Source organism: Athene cunicularia, assembly GCF_003259725.1.
Source record: "Athene cunicularia isolate RWA chromosome 1 unlocalized genomic scaffold, athCun1 chr1_part1, whole genome shotgun sequence".
NCBI lineage: Eukaryota > Metazoa > Chordata > Aves > Strigiformes > Strigidae > Athene > Athene cunicularia.
The window spans coordinates 49,592,093-49,610,553 of record NW_020799091.1 but is presented as its reverse complement, the minus strand read 5'-3'; positions in this window follow the sequence as shown (position 1 = coordinate 49,610,553).

Sequence of the window (18,461 nt, the reverse complement as noted above, 5' to 3'; positions counted from 1 at the left end):
GTGGTGCCTCTGTGGAAAAATATTCAAGAAAAAGCAAAATATTGCCTGAAAGTGAGGAAAAAAAATGTGAGAAACAAGCCTGTAAGATGAGAGAAGGAGGAGGAGAAGGTGCTCCAAGCACCAAAGCAGGGATTCATTACCCTGCAGCTCCTGAAGGAGGTCATGGTAGAGCAGGTATTTCCATGCAGACTGTAGCGCGGACTGTGCCAGAGCAGGTATTCATGCTGCTGCCCGTGGAGGCCTCCATGTAGGAGGGGGTGGATAATTCTGAAAGAACTGCAGCCAATGAGAGCACCCATGCCAGAGTAGATTTTTTCCTGAACAACTGCAGCATGTGCAGAGAGCCCAGCCCAGAGCAGGGCATATGACAGGGGAGGAGTGGCAGTGTCACTCAGGAGGAGGGTGAAGAGGAGTCTGAAATGAAGGATCAAAATTAACCCTGGGAGAGCAGAGACAAAACTTGTTTCTTTACTGTTTGTCTTTTTTTCTCACTATCCATATCTGTTTTAACTGGCAATAAATTAATTTTCCCAAAGCTGTTTTGCTCACTACAATGACTGGTAAGCAGTCTCCCTGTCTTTATCTCAACCTATGAGTCTTCTCATCCTATTTTCTCCCACTGTCCCACTAAGGAGGGGCAATAAGTGAGCAGCTGAGTGGGCATTTGTCCCTCAGCCAAGGCTACCTCACCTCAAGTGTATTCAGCTTCTACATTATGTGTTCACCACGTATTTGCTTACATTCACCTCACCCTAAATGTAAAGGTAGACTTTAGTAACTACTTCATATTACAAAGCAAATGAGTTTTAGAAGAATTAAAATCAATTGCAATGTGCAGGCTACATGGTAACAAACAATATAATAATATAAGTAAAGGCTTTTAAAACATCCTGTCTCAAAGTAGTACAGTAACTAGGAATTAAATCCTTCTGTAAATACTACAATACTACAATAATCTTTTAAATACATGCATCCAGCAACATATACTACCCAAATTGTATGATACAGGAATTGTCAGTGCCAATTGTAATTTTAAAAATAATTTATTCCAAAATGAAGGAAATAAGCTTCACCTCCCATAAAGTGAAGGCTGTTCTAGTAATATATATCAATGTAAAGCATTTGGATAACCAAGTACCATAACACTAATGTGAGTATTTTGATGCCCCTCAAAATGCCTTTAAAATTTCCTGCTAATGTAGCAGTGTATTAGGTCTTCCACATTAGATGTGTTTCCTGTTTAAAATAAAATTCATATATATAAATATATAACTGAGAAGTGAGAAAGTAAGGCTAGACTAGGCAGCTTCTGATGACTTGTGTTGTCAAACATGAGATTAGTTTTAAGTAAAATAAACGCAGTCATAATGAATTCTTCAGGGTTAAGGATAGAACCTACATTATTTAATTCATTTATTTTCCCTGAATCTTGATTTCCCTCTCTTTGATGCTTCAGTCCCTGCATTCCTTTTTTTTTTTTTTTTTTTTTTTTTTTTTGTCCTTCCCACCCCTTTTCCCTTTGTCAGCAAACCATTTCACTTTGACGTAACATTTTCAAATTTGCCTAGGATATATACACCACCACCTGTGTTCAAAAGGTGGGAATCTTTTCCACTGCTCATGGCTAGTAAGTGCTGTAAACAGTAAATGTTATCACAGGAAAACATTAAGATTCTTGTCAAAGAAGTCCCTAAAATAAGAGTGTATTTTTCCCTCTGCTACTCAACACAAGGTTTACAAAATACAGGGGGAAAAAAAAAAAAAAAAAAAAAAAAAAAAGATTCAGTCCCTAGGATGCCTAATAGTTCAGCTGGTGTCCAGCTTTATATTCTAGTAACTTTCACATTCAAATGTTAATCATACCATACCAAGGTATTTTGGAGCAGAGAGACAGAAAAAGGTTCTGCTACTGCATTCCTTAGGATGTTATACTTTTTTCTTTGCCTGTCATATTTCTCTGTATCAGTGATCTCCAGGTCAAAGATCATGAGCAGTATGCCTCTGTTGGGATACTCTCATGTTGCTTATGGTTGTAAGACAGTAACAATAATAAGGAGAAGATGCAACAAAAATTTAATGTTGTCATGCTCAATATTTTCTCATATTTGCTCATAGGCCAGCAAAAATAGCATGTCACTATCATACAGTTTTCAAATTGGGCTGGACAAGAAAAATAATCATAATTTATTTGAGGATCAAAGTGCCATGAAGTAAATAAAATATCTTACTGGGTATTAGGAAAGAAAAAAAAGAAATTATGAGAAAAAATAAACTCAGAAAGAGTGATAACCAATCTTCTGCCATCATTTTTGTTGTTACATATTGGAAAAAATATTGATAAATTATTCAATGAAATACATGTTGACTTCATGGTCTTGCCTAAACATCAGTGACACCTTGCCCTTGGATTCTGAAGTTAAATTTAGTAACAAAACAGTTTTTGTGGAAAATTACGATGGACGTAATGGCTCCTTAGTTGTAATTAAAAAGGCTGTATCGATTTTTATAGGTTTCCAGCCACTAGGCATTTAATGCTATTTTTGTTTAAATTTTCAACCTATATAATATGTATTGTACACTAATAAATGGTGAATTACATGAGAGGTAAACGAATCATAAATAAAACTAGCTCTCCATTGAGGTTTGTCTTATTTGCCAATTCAAAATAACTAAGAAAAATATTTATTCTGCTGCAAAATAAGATGACAGCAATATGTATGAATATTTTGAGATGGTTCCAGGCTACCTAGATTGATGGGGAGAATGAACTATTTTCATAGTCTGAAGCAAAATTTTACCTAGTAATGAATTTTCCCTGCTGAAATTTTTATTCACACCAAAATACCTTAATGTTTTGTTTCCGCTACTTAGAACTAGTAGCAAATTAGCATAAATTCGTATTGCTCCTTACATCTCGAAAAGTCCATGCCAGCAGAATAAGGATACTGAACAATTAATACTTTAGGAGGATAACCTACAGAGCATAACATATCAGTGTATCTTCTCATCACAACATCTCTCTACCCTGACAGTTGTGACACGTCACTGCCACGCAACGTTTTTACTGGATAACTTTGACATTTATGTTACAAAAAATGTTCAGAGGGGGAAAAAAAAAAAAAAAGGCAAAGCTAAGTCTACCAGAAAAATAGGCAGAGTTTTAACTGCTGCCTGTGAAACTGAGTAAAGCCAAACAATATGTAAGACTGTAGTGAAATAATGTGACAGGCTGGTGTTGCACTGTAAGAATGCAAGTTTCTGAAGGTCAGCAAATGAAAAATTTCTGTTGAGAAGGCAAATCTTCAGACACAATTTTTTAGAGACTTTGCAGGTGATCCTAATTCATAAGGTCTATGGGTTTTTTTCCTACCCCCCACTTTTCATAAGATGGCAACACTAAATACATTCTCTCTGCTCTGTTGGGTATTTGGAAAATGAACTGTGAGAGTCTCATTTCAGAAAAGCCTGGATAAATCCTTGTTCCTACTACTTCAGCTCTTGAAACATTCTTTACTGTACTATCAAGACTGCTATATGGAAAAGTTGTAGCACTGTAAGTCTTAATTTAAATGGATAAAACCAGCTGTCATAGAAAATAACCAACCAGGGAAAAGGGGGAAAAATATATATATATATATATTCTCACATTCTAGTACTAAGGAAAAAAAAAATGTTTCTACTAGATCACCAAAGAGCACTCTCCCATAAAGCATGTTCTATTATCTCTTATTTCACTAGATCTTATAAACTTACATAATTTTAAATTAAAGATTGTTGTGAATAAAAAAAATGGATTATGGACAGCTGATTGTCTTTCATATGTCTTGCAATCCATAAAATGGATCTTTATAATGTGTAAAATAGAAAAAAACAGTTCATTCCTGATATGTTTTATTCTCAGACAGAAGAGATCAGGAAGTTACAATAATTGAAATTATGATTTAGAATGGAAATTGTTACATAACTTCAAATGTTAGCGTTGCTATTACTGTACCAGTAGGAAATGCAACTTGAAGCCATGCTTTGGTATGGCACCTTGAGTAATTTCATTAGATTCATATGAGGAAATTTTAAGCTTATGATGAGCTCAAGCTCCATAGAAATAATGATCTGCAGTGATGTAGGTGATGTAGAAAAAAAATCACAGACCCAAATGTTATTTTTAGCCATATATAGTTTGTCTGTTGTTAAATTATCTTAAATCACCTACTTTAACAAAAGTGTGTATTACTTTGTTAGCAAGTAAAAATTTCTAACTTTGAAGATAATGTATTCTTATAATATTCATCTGGTAAATGCATACAATTTTAATGTACTATTTAAATAACTTTATCTGTTGATTCATAAGCATCTTGGAAGTTTCTAGTATGCAATGACTATGTGATATCTGCTAACAATTCTTGATAGATTTTTCACTTTTATATGGTGTGATTAAACATACTTTGAGAATAATAATACATATACGTGGCAATATTTTATAAGTAGCTTAAATTTTATTTGTCTCTGTGTTCTTGTGAGCAAAAGGGCAGTGTAGCTTCAGGCCCTGAAAGCTGAGATGAAAGAACAATGTCACAGGAGAGTTGGGTTGGGGGGTGTGGGTTGTGGTGCTGGTGTTCGGGTTTTTTGGTAGTGATGGTTTTCTGGGGGGCGTTTTGTTTTTTGGTTTTAGTGGGTTTTGTGGGTTTGTGTTTTTGTTGTTGTTGTTGTTGTTTATTTGTGTGTTTTTTGTTGTTGTTGTTGTTGATTTTTTTCAATTAGAAGAATCTTTCTGGTCTCCTTTTAAAGAATATGGGACTAAAGTGAGCAAAGTAAACCTGTCAGAAAACTTTGCCTAGTGGCACATGCATAAAATGCTTGATAGCTGAGCTTGTTATACAGATGGAGTCACTGTTCTTGATTTTGCTTTCATCAATACCTCACTTAAATAATTTCCTTGTAATCAATTGAGTTTTAACAGTGGAATGTTAGCAAGCAAAACCTTGTATCTGTTCTCTCTGGGCTCATTTACCTCTATTATGTTCACAGAGCAAGGGACAGTACTTTACACTAACAACAGAGTGTATGAAATGAACTATGCTCTAAGGTCACAAGTCATCTCCTGTTCAATTCCTGTTCTATATAGAAGTCCTTTCAACTCTTCATACAGCTGCTTATGAGTTACTGTCATGTGTTCACTTTGTGATAGTGACCAGAAATCAAATGAAGAGAAGCCAGGTCTCTCATATTCTTCTTTATCTTCTTCTTGCACACATTCTAGTGGGCTATGATTAAAAGAAACTTTCCAGTTTCTCTTCCATAATAGCATTCACAGTTGGATGAAGTACTATCAGGGGACGTACATACATGGTCAAATTCATGCATAAAATTATCCCATTACTTTTTTGATTTGATGCTGTGTTATAAGAAATTGCAAATAACCTTTCTCAAATAGTTTTGTTCATACCCTTCATGGTTTTCTGAAAATATGTCACTTTCCTCCTCAAACATTTTCTCTCCAAGCTAAAAAATTTTCTTGCATGAAAGTTGTTCCATAGTTTTGAATGATCATTGTTTTTACATTCATTTGTACCCACTGTAGGGCCTTTTAATTTTTTTTTTTTTTTTTTCAGAGCGAAACAACAGAATCATGGATTTAGAATGATAAAATTGTGTTCTTTTTTTTCCTTTTCATCTCAATTTATTTCCTGATCCTCACATATTTTTCTGTGAGGAAAAAAAAAAAAAAAGGATTTTCACTTTACTGGTGAGTCAGTTGAAAAAGAAGAGGACAAGTAATTAGCAACAAAAGAGAGTTCTGAATTAGGTTCTGCAAAAGTTTCAAAATGGTCCTGGAGATCATGAGGAAAGTAGATTACCTGAGTACAAAAAATTATGAAAATAATTAAGATTACAAACCAGTCTCCTTCTCTTTAAATTAAAATGGTAATAGTGATTTTTTTTTTAAATATTTGATAATGAAATCTTTTCTTGTTCTCATTTATAGGCTTATATATATATATATAAATATATCATTATCCAGACCTATTGCTAACAAATGACATCAGGATACTAATTTATGGAAAATGTATCTGGAAAGGAAATGCTATTCACCCAGGTATTCACCATGCAGTATATACAAATCCATGGGATTTTTGCTTTTTATTTCTGCAAGCAAAACCTTGTATCTGTTCTCTCCCCACATTCTTTAATTAATCTGGCTATAGTTCTGCATGAGAGTATGGAAAAGTTTTATATACTCATATTTCTGTAGATTGGTTCTACTCCTTAGATCTCTTTATGCAGGGTGATACAAACAAATTTCTTCCAAAAACATGTTAAAAACAGATAAAATTGGTGATCCTTCTTACTTCTTGCATTTACTTCATCCACCAAGTATTTAAATTAATATTGAACTCTCTATACTACTACATAAAGCACACACTTGGAAATTTGCCAGGAACATTCAGTTTTGTAAGAGTTTTGCCCTTTGTTCAGGTGCCTGATTCAGTTTTTGCTTGATTCTTCCAAGGTCAGAAATGCTCAAGAGGCTTAGAAATCTAGAGGGCTGTATTTTATCACTTCTAATATCCCTTCTGCCCTTTTCAGATAATCACCAAAAACATACAGACTTTGGGCCATTCAATGAAAAATTTTGGCTCAAATAGCTAAGACTGAAATATCTGGTTTCTCTGTCAATATTGCATTACTAGTTACAGTGATAAGTTATTGATAATAACAACCAGTTTCTTACCACTTAAACTTTCTTTCATGAACTTACATTAAACAAGTAAAGCTAACTCATGTCATGCAATAAGAAAACAATTGTAACAACGGTACCTCTACAGAGGTGTGCTGCTTACCAGGGGTTGATGTCAGGGATGTCACCAAGAGACTACAGAGCCTTGTACAGTCCACTGACTGTTATCTGCTGCTGTTGTTTTACGTGGGCACCAGTGATACAGACAGGCTTGTACTGTCCTGGGAGCGGCAGTAGGGGACTCTGGAGTGCAGGAAGTTTTTTCATCAATCCTTCCAGTCAAAGGGAAGGAGTTTGCAAGGGCCAGTCAAATCTGGCGAATCAACAAAAGGTTACGGGACTGGTGTCACAGACAGGGGTTCAGCTATTTAGACCATGGGACTCACTTTGAGAAACCTCATCTACTGGAGGATGATGTAGATAATCTGTCAGAGAAGGGGAAGAGCATCTTCAGTCATAGGCTCAACAAATCGGTGAACAGGGCTTTAAAGTTACTGGGGGAGTGGAACATCAGTCCATCCCACTCCTACCAGTTTGATGCCAGTGTCAGCAATAGATGCCCAGAATCGAGCAGAACACCTGAAGAGCAGCACAAAAGAACTGCAGCCACTCCAGCCAGTAAGTCATCTTCATCCTGTTCCCAATTTAAATGCCTCTATGCAAATGCATGTAGAATGAGGAATAAACAGGACTTAGATACATGCACACACCTTCAGGGCTATGATCTTGTTGACATCACAGAGATGTGGTGGGATGGATCCTGTGACTGCAGTGTTGGAATGGAAGGTTGCAGGATGAACAGGGGAGACGAGGGAGAGTTGCCCTCCATGTCAATGACCAGCTGGACTGCATGGAGCGCTGTCTGGGGATGGATAAGAAGTTGACAAAGATCTTATGGGTGAGGATTAAAGGAAGGGCAGAACAGGTTACTTTATCGTGGGGAATCTGCTACAGGTCACCTGACCAGGAAGACTGGGTGGATGACGTCCTCTATAGACAGATAGGAACAGCCTCACATTCACAATTCCTGGTCCTCATGGGTGACTTCAACCACCTTGATAGTACTTGTAGGGACTACACAGCAGAGCACAAGCAATCCAGGAGGTTCCTGGAATGTGTTGATGATAACTTCCTCCTACAAGTGGTAGAAGAGCCAACAAGGAGAGGTGTTATGCTGAACCTTGTTCTCACCACCAAGGAGGGGCTGGTGGGGAATGTGAAGCTCAAGGGTAGTGACCATGAAATATAGTGGAGTTCAAGATCCTCAGGGCAGTGAGGAGGGGGCACAGCAAGCTTGCTACCCTGGACTTCAGGAGAGCAGGCTTTGGCCTCTTCAGGGATCTGCTTGGTAGAGTAGTATGAGATATAGCCCTGAAGAGAAGAGGGACCCAAGAAAAATGGTTAATCTTCAAGGATCACCTTCTCCAAGTTCAGGAGTGATGCATCCTGACAAAAAGGATGTCAGGCAAAAGAAAACCAGGAGGCTAGTATGGATGAGCAAGGACCTCCTGGACAAGCTCAAACACAGAAAGGAAGCCTACAGAAGGTGGAAGCAAGAACAGGTAACTTCAAAGGAATACAGAGAAACTGTCTGAGCTGACAGGGATCAGGCTAGGAAGGCCAAAACCCTGAGAAAATTAAATCTGGCGAAGGATTTCAAGAGCAACAAGAAAAGCTTCTATAGGTACATCGGTGATAAATGGAAGACCTGGGAAAACGTGAGCCCTCTCTGGAAGGAAACAGGAGACCTGGTTACCCAGGATATGAAGAATGTTGAGGTACTCAAAGACTTTTTTTCCTCAGTCTTCACAGGCAGTCACTCCAGGCACACTGCCCAAGATGCAGAAGGCAAAGGCAGGGACTGAGAGAATGAAGAACGTTCACTTTAAGAGACAATGAGATTAAAGACCATCTAAGGAATGTGAAGGTGCACAAGTCCATCGGACTTGATGAGATGAATCTGTGAATCTTGAGGGAACCGGTGGATGAAGCTTATAAGCCACTATCCATCATATTTGAGAAGTTGTTACACTCCGGTGAAGTTCCCAAGAGACTGGATGAAAGGAAACATAACCCTCATTATTTAAAAGAGAAAAAAGGAAGACCCAGGGAAATACAGGCCAGTCAGTCTCAACTCTGTGCCTGGCAAGATCATAGAATAGATCCTCCTGAAAACTATGCTAGGGAACATGGAAAATAAAAATTGGTGGCAGACAACATGGCTTCAGTAAGGGGAACTTGTGCCTGATGGATTTGGTGGCCTTCTATGATGGAGTTACAGTGTTGGTGAATAAGGGAAGAGCAACTGACAACATCTCCATGGACTTGTGCAAAATATTTGACAGTGTCTTGCACAACATCCTTGTCTCTAAATTAGAAAGACATGGATTTGATGGATGGATTACTCAATGGATAAGGAATTGACTGTATGGTCACAGTTAAAGAGTTGCAGTCAACAGCCCAATGTCCAAGTGGAGAGCAGTGATGAGTGGTATTCCTCAGGGATATACTGACATATAGGGAGCACTATTATTTAACATCTTTGTTGGTGACATGGACAGTGGGATTGAAGGCACCCTCAGGAATTTTGCCAATCACACTAAGTTGTGTGGTGTGGTCGACATGCTGGGGGGGAAAGGGATGCCATCCAGAGGGACCTTGACAAGCTAAGAATTGGACTTGGGCAAACCTTATGAAGTTCAACAAGGCCATGTGCAAGGTCCTACACACTGGTTGGGGAAATCCCAAGCACAAATACAGGCTGGGTGGAGAATGCATTGAGGGCAGTCTTGAGAAGAAGAACTTGAGGGTGTTGGTTGATGAGAAATTCAACATGACCTGTCAACGCAAGTCTGCAGACCAGAAATACAACTATATCCTGGGCTGCATGAAAAGAAGTGAGACCAGCAGCTCAAGGGAGCTGATTTTCCCACTCTACTCCTATGAGACCCCTCTACTCCTCTCTTCTCTTGTGAGATCCCACCTGGAGTACTGTGTCCAGTTCTGGGGCCCCCAGAATAAGAAGGACAATGGACCTGTTGAAGTGAGTCCAGAGGAGGGCCACAAAGGTGATCAGAGGCCTGGAACACCTCTGCTATAGAGACAGGCTGAGAGAGTTGGGGTTGTTCAGCCCAGAGAAGAAAAGGCTCTGGGGAGACCTTATAGCAGCCTTTCAGCCCTAAAGGGGGCTGACAGTAATACTGGAGAGGGATTAAAAGGTCATTTAGTGGTGGGACTAGGGATAATGGCTCTAAACTGAAAAAGGGTAGATTTAAATTAGGTATGAGGAAGAAATTCTTTATTGTGAGGGTGGTGAGACACTGAAACAGGTTGCCCAGACAAGTTGTGGATGCCCCCTCCCTAGAAGTGTTCAAGATCAGGCTGAATGAGGCTTTGAACAACTTGATCTAGCAGAAGGAGTCCTTGCCCATGGCAGAGGTTTGGAACTAAATATCTTTTAGGTTCCTTCCAACCCAAACCATTCTATGATTCTACAGTTCTATGATTAACAGGGTTGTTCTTGTACAGATTTTATGATTCACTCTGTAAAACAAAGAAGTGATCTTAGAGATTAATTTGGATTTTCAAGATGTTAAAAAAACCCAAACAAACCAAACCAACAATTTATAAATAAGAAAATATGTAGAATATAGAAAAATGAAACTTTTTTTTTGTTTCTTTCTTTTTGGAAATAATAGAAAAGTCTTTAATAGGTATTTTATTAAATGCTTAGTACTCACAGTAATCTTTGATAAGAAAAATAGGGCATTGGACTTTGCATCAGGATACATGATTTCTATTTTTAGCTCAGCTGCTCTGAGACTGACATTGGGCAAATCATCTCAAATATCTTAAATTTGATTTTTGATTTTTATTTTCTTCTCATCTCTTTATATAATAAACTATTGATTCAGTGCAGCAACTGTATCTTATTGAAAGTAAAATAACTGGAACTACAGATATTCAGTCTGTTTAAAATATCTAGGGTATTAACCTAAGTATATAACTCTGTATTGCTTTCTATAAATTAATTTTATGTTAGATTTGGTGCTTTAGACTCAACAAATTTTATTTTCTGAGATAGCATTTTTCATTTAAAAATTTGAAATGTTTAAATTTGCTTATTCATAATGAAGCTACCAAATCTATATTTCATTTAATATTTAAGTGTATTTCATATTTTCACTATCCATTTAAAATTGAAAGGGGTCAACATTTGGTTAACCCCCACTCAAATGCAACGTGGGTGAGTTACTGCTTTTTGTTCTACAGATTCCTCTGTGACACTGAGACATAAATATTGCACTACAAATCCTAAGAAACGGAGATACTGGTGAATTAAGAGGAGACATACCAAAAGGGTTTGGCATGTTCTGTGATGCAGAGTTGAAAGGCCTTGATAGGTATTCGATAAGAAAAATCCCAAACACCTAGATAAAACAAACATGGAAAAATTCTGTTGCAACAGTGTGATCTTTCTATATTGATTTACCACTTAAAAATCAAGAAATAATGCTTAAAAGAAAATGTAGGTGGGATTTTATCACAACTCTTAAGTAGATGGTATAGAACTAGTTGCCTAAGATCCTCATTCAAGAACTGTAGACTTCCTGCTGGATGCATGGCCCATAAATAACTGTGATAACAAATAATAGGAAATATCATCTATGGTCACACTAAGTCTGGGAAAAAAAAATAAAATTACAAGGGCCATCAATCTTCATGCTTCAAAGCATAAGGTGATCACCAGCTGACATCCACAAGCAAGATTGCTCATGGTGTCTTATTACACAGTAAAGAAGATTATGAGGTTTTGTGACTTTGGAGCAGCAGCCAACATTGAGCAAAGGCATTGATAAAGTACAGGGCAAAGGGACCATTGCTCCAACCTAAGATTACAATACTTACAGTACACCTTGAATTTTGCTTGCAGATTCAAAACTGATCAAATGTTACATTACCCACTGAAGCTAATTAACCATTTAGTCTGTACTGAGAAAAATATTTTTTTAAATGGAAATTTAAGGCAAAAATAAAAATTTTATTTAATGGAGACACTTGGCTATTAAATCATACAGGATATATTCAACCAATGAGGATAATATCAGGTAAGTAATTAGAACATTAAAAGAGATTCTCACTTTGACTACAATCACTTAAAAGTATCATATTTTCTTGAGAAGAGATTAAGCTACACAAGTTTTCTAAATTAAACTGAAAACTGAGAATGTGATTTAGTTTAACTTGAGTAAATACAGTGAATGAGTGAGTTTTAGCTTTCCGTGGTAGAAACTGGAACATTTTATTCTATTCACCACACCAGCTACGAGAGAAAAACAAACAAAAAAGTGAAAAGATTTTGTGCTTGTTTTAGTCAAGGGTTGCTTTATAGCTAAAAATTCATATAGCTTCAGTATACTGTTTACATAAACAAAGAACACTGTAGCTCCAGCAGCAAAGTTTTACTACTATTGTAGTAAAAAGACTGGACTTCCTATGAAGTTGGGTAGAAAAGGGGAAAGCCCTGCATAATGTCACCCTGCTTTTCATATCTCTGTTTTGAACATGATTATTGTAATTCTAACAGGAGTTAAAGTTTTGAGTTCATCTTGAGAAGGAGAAGGGGGAAAAAAAAAAAAAAAAGGCAAACAATCAAAGGGTAGCAGCAGCAGAAGTTAAAGATTATGAGAAACTGAACATGGAGTCTCCAGCATCACCTTAATGGGCACTTGACAAAGCAAAATTAAATATAAGCATGCAACGTGGTTAGAATAATATTTTTTAAAAATATATATATTAAAATAAAAGATTAAATGCTGCATACAATATATTATGCATCTTTGCAGATGTGCAATGCTTTCCATGAATTTAATTGTGAAGAATCTGAATTCAAAGCCCTCTAAACTGGAGACCTCTGCTATATGTTATAGATTAAATTAATATTGTAACTCTCCTGTGGTTAATTTGATTTGTGCTGATGCAAGATGCACATTCTTGAGAACTGAATGAGACCTTGTTATATACAGATAAGAGGTACATGGTCAAGCTTTTCCAACCAGAAATTAGGTCAACATAAGAAATTCAAGCAGTCTGGCATTCTAAGTGAAATCTTGAATGTCATTAAAAAAGAAGCTGTAAATTATTTTGGAAAACAACAGATTAATGACATCAACCACTCAAAACCCGAGATTTAGATTCTTACCCAAATTTCTATTTTCATCTCTAAAACTGGAACAGATAAGGTAGATGACCAACTTATTTTACATGCTTGTATGTCTCTCTCTGTTCAATTCACGATTCGTGAGTCCAGAAGAAGAGAATAAACAGAAGTACTTAATTATATGTCCCAGTGAGAAGGAAAGAAGGCTAGGAAGGAATTTCTTTGGTCTCCTGTTTCTAGGGACTATTTCTGTTCTTCTTTTTTTTTTTTTTTTTTTTTTTTTTTTTTTTTTTTGGGAGCAGACTCATAATGAAAGCTTTTTGGCTATTGGTCATAAAGCAGTAAATTATGTGTGCCCATGAGTGCATCTGGGCACTGGGGCCAGGTGGCAACAAGCAGTGAGCATCCATCTTAGCAAATTAGTCTCCAGAACTGGGTGCCTTTATGCAGAATTCCTCTTGGAATGGTCCCTAGCAAATTCTACAGCCTGAGGAGTGTCCAGACTCCTGTAGGAGACTACCAGTTGGTACATGCCAAAATCACCCTGGGGAATTTTCTAACACTTTGCAGTATAACAAAATGTGTTCCAATGCTTGAGAATGTTCCCCAACACTGTTTAATTTACTTCTGTAGGCACAGCTTCTAGGAAGCAATTCTCCCATAGATGTCTCCTGTATTAGGAGCTTCATTTTCACATTCCTTCTTGCTCATTCAATTCCATGCATTTTTGGTCCCATAAACTTTGATGTCTTTTTGCTGCACAGTGAACCAGTGGTAAGAATGCAAGATAACTTCTTGCAAACTGTTCTGTGGCTTGTTGCTTCATGTTTTTCTTTGGCAAAACAGAGTTCCTCAGGCTTAGGTAGATCTAAAATTTATATTTCTCATCTGGGATTAATTCATTAACCAACAGAAGTTTATGGTAAAGGAAGGTTTTTTTTTGCTTTGTAGCCATCACCAAGGGAAGATTAGGCATTTTGAATCCTGAGAGCACAGGAGGGATTTACCACATGCCTCTGAATCAGCTACCTGTTCTGATAAAGCTATTTATTTCATGTTATCTACTGGCTAGTTATTGGCCATTTCCAAGTCACTCACATTTATCACCTGAGGTCACTGAGTTATTCTATGCCAGTTCCCTATGCAGTCAAAGTTAAAAAAATAAAAATAAAAAAAAAAATCTAAAAATCTAATTGAGCTGTCTTGAAACATCCTGCAGAGACCTGTACTTCTCTCTTTTGGCTGTAGCCAGTGTTCTTTACTTAGGATGTTCAGATTACTCCAATGCTTGCTTTTAGATGTTATATAAAGGATAAATGAAGAGCCTAAAGCAGAGATGCTGAAGCTCATCTTACACTTTATCTTCTGGAAACAGAGAATTCCACTGAGAAAGGAAACACATTTTATGGTGTACAGTGCATTTCAGAGGTTCGTCCTGCTTCAGAAATGTCACTGTATTTTTCTTCTGCCCTAATAAAAGGAAGCCCTTTAGGGTACTTTTTATTTCATAAACACTCCATTTCAAGCAGATGAAGCAGATGAGTAGGCAATGCCTTCTCTGAAGTTTTTTCTTTCTTTATCTTTGCATTAACATAGTTGTACACATAATATTAATTCTAACACTTTTTACTAATTAGAAGCTTTATTATTATATTGATATTATAGTTTCCCAAAAGGTGGTGGTAGGAAGAACTTTTCTTAACTGTACAACTCGTGTTCCTTTTTCAAAATCCAATTGCCACCAGACTAATTTTTATTACAAAATATGTGTAGGAGATTTCACTAGTCTTTAGAGAATGTATGTTAACAGCTTTATAAAAATGGCCATTATATGATGCACAGATCTTGAACATAATCATCATGCCCAAATACCAACAAAAAGCCTTTTTTTTAACAAGTAACACTAAAAATTGAACTAAAGAGTGTCATTTGTTATTAAAGGAAACAAAATAATAAAAGTAAAACAATATTCCAGAGAGATATATTTCATGCTTCACAATGCAGCAATTGCAGTCTAAGATGTTTAAAGTGTTGCCAAACAGTTTTATGTTTCTGCTCAGAAGCAAATATATTGAGAATGGCAATGATTATTTATGAAAACTGACTTTCATCCTGAGTGTTTCAGTTCGATGTACAATTCTGGGAGCTGGGCTGTCTTTCTAATCTACTCTGGAAAAATACTGGCAGAACACAGTGGAAAAGTCATACTCTATTTTTTTCTATGCAAAAAATGGTCCAATACTTCAGTCCTTCCTTAAATTATTATTTATTCAAAACTTCATTTCAGTGCAAAAGACTAAGACCATGGATGAATCATTTTTATGGACATTGCTGAGCTTCAACATTATTTCAAGTATTTAAATGAGTGGTTTTCTTTAGCACTGGATTACAAGTTAAACATTCATATACTGGAAAAATTAATTATGCTGTTCAAAACAGACCTACTTAAAAAAAAGACCCTTTCACTTCTATATGTAGTCTCAATAACAGGTTTAGTCATATTTATACTTCAGTATACATGCAGAAATACCAATGACTTTTTTACTCAAAATCTGCTAATAAATATACCAGTAAAGCAATTGTCTCTTTGTATCTATAGACAAACCTTTATTCACTGACAAAACTAGAGATCAATTTATCTAGAAATGATTTGAAATAATTCTGTCAAGTCACCTTGAATTATCCTTAGTAGTACAGGTACCACCAACATACAAGAGGAGGACCCTGCCCACAGTTTCTTGGTATTGTATTGTATCCAAATATTGGTATTCAGTCCAACAGTTTTGGCTGTCAAAATAATAATAAAACCTGATAATTAATAATAATAATTAAAAATAATATTTATAGAAAGTTTGTTATTAATGTATGTGATTCCTTCCAATTTCTTCCAAGAGTCAACAAGTGTGTGTTTAAGAGAGGTCTTGACTGAACTTCCTTGAATTTCCAAAAGATATGAGCAGTCACTAAAACCTTTTAAGGAACATAAGCATCCTGAGAAAACAGCGTTATTGATAGCTAAATAATTGTTTAGAAGTTAGAAAAAAAAAGTTCCAAGTAATTTTAATTTTTAACAGTGAGGGAGGTAGATGCTAGGGACACTAAAAGTATCTCTTCTAGAACTCACAACGTTCAGCAGTCATAAATGACATCATAGAAAAGAAAGTGAAGTTAAATAGAAGATGAGAAAGTTTTATCATCATAGTTGAAGAGACTCAAACTGAGGTCCAAATGTGAAGTATTGCAGAAGACTCATACAAGACTGTGTCTATACAAAAGAAAAAAATAGGGGCCAGTAAGTGTGCTGTAGGTAGAAGTAAAATGGTGCAAACTAAACAAAAACACATCACCACAACATCATAAAAATTCCTACTATGTCTTAATACCAATGATAAATGAGTAAGTAGTTAGGGATTCTTTAGCTTAAGGCAAAGAAATGATGAGATATGATAGAAATTTATAAAGGCCATGGATGACAGAGTAATTTTCACAGTTAAATAAATGTGAAACATCAAATAGATGTGGTAGATTCGAAACAAACAAAAGGAGGCAACTTGTTTTAAAATATTTAGCAATGTGAGACTCAGTGAAAGACTTTTAAGTATTGTAAAAGCAATCCTTAGAAATCTGTTAAATATACACAATGATATGGAAGAGAAATCCTTAGAAATCTGTTAAATATGAAAATATCACTAAAAGCTTAGAAAGTTTCAGACTGACATAGACTCGTAGGCTGAGATGATATGCTGGGAGACTGTCACTGCATGCTTCTTCTATTTTTATATTCTTCACTAGGCTTCCATGTTTGATTGCTATCAGAGATAAGATCATTAACCAAATGTATTCTGGTGTGGTGAAATATGGCCACCTTATCTTCTTGTGCCTGGTGGTGTTTTAGTTAAATCAGGATAAGATGGCCAGGCCTTTATGTAGGATCTACCTTGACAATTTAGGGAGTTACCCAAAGATGATTACAGAGCTTTTAAATAAATTTTAAAAAATATAAAAAATAATAATAACAATAATAAAAATTTAATTAGGCAATAAGGATAGTTATATTTTCAACTTCAAAAGCTCTGTTTTTAAAGAACTCAAGTTAATGAAAAGGTTGATACACAGCAATTCACCCTGTCCTTCCATTCAACCAGCCAATTCAGCAACTTCTGTACAAACTTTTTAGATGGAAATTTTTCTCTCTACTCTCTCTGAGCCTGTCGCACAACTTGAAGATCCTCTTGTCGATGTCTTAGTCTCGGCACAATTTGTAAATTCCTGGGGATATGTTAAAATCCTATGCTATATTGAACATTTTGCAGTCTAATGAAATAACCACCAGTCATCATAGAAGGATCAATATGCCTAGCTTGACAGAAAGTTCAATATGATCCAATCACTTCAATTGTTAATAGAAGTCTGAAAAACAAATCACCTTCTTTTTACAGCTCCAAAGGATGAAAACATCTGAAATAAAAAGTAGTAATGAAAGTGGATTTTTTAATGCTTTTTTCCTGAACACTGAATTTTTTCTACAGAATAGTATTGTTGAAAGGTTAATCTTCCTAAATTATTTTTTGTCTCAACTCATGAGTACTGTGAGTCCTTACACAGAAAAAGTTAGATGAAAATTAGCACTTGGCTAAATGAAAGAAGGGAAGGAACTCCACAAAGCAATTTATCAGTAGAATTAGACAATGCTGTCTTTTAATACAATTTAGAGGATTACAATTAATTTTTGATATCGAATACTAGTTATATTGAAAGTCTGGAGTTATCAAATGATAATACTCAAATGGAAAGGAAAGAAAAAAGAAAAATAATAAAAAAAAAGAAAGATGAAAAAAGTCTTTGTCTTTCTATCCTAATCATATGCAAAATGGAATTTTTTTTTCATAACATAATAGTACTGATAAGGCATGAAAAATAATAGAAATCATTTATAGATGTTTTATAAACTTCAAAGACTTAGTAGAAGTAAGAAGACTTATATTTCATAAATCTCCTAGATTTTGCATCAAGGAAAAGAAAGCATCAGCAGACTTGCACAGTAATGATAAGGCTGGTAAAGGAATTCTGTGATTTCAGAGACACTTTCAATGGATCTTTTTTGAGTGAGATTTGTTTGTAGCTTAAAGAACATATACATCCAAAAAAGGTTACTGTCAGATGTTCAGGTCATGTTTAAAAGAGCTGTAACTAAGTCACATTAAATGATCATTGACTCCAAAGACATACTGGAAATACAGGGTCAGTTCCATTCAACTGAGACAATATTTGTTATTATAAAGTAAAATAAATGTAGAAAAGGAAATACAGTCCCAGTACTCAGTAAATTGAAGGCTGTCTGTATTAGGTAAGTAGTTGTTAAGTTGAGACATAAATAGTATAGCAGTTATATTTTAAAATCAGGCAAAATAGGTCAAAGGATAAAAAACCCCAGGGCAAATAGATTTTATAGTTCTGGTACAGAACTAAATGAGACGGTAATTTTTTGTCCCAACCTTTCCTTAATAGGAGAAAAATAGAAAAATTGCCTTCTGGATTAAGGTTATTTTTGGGAGGGGGCGGGGG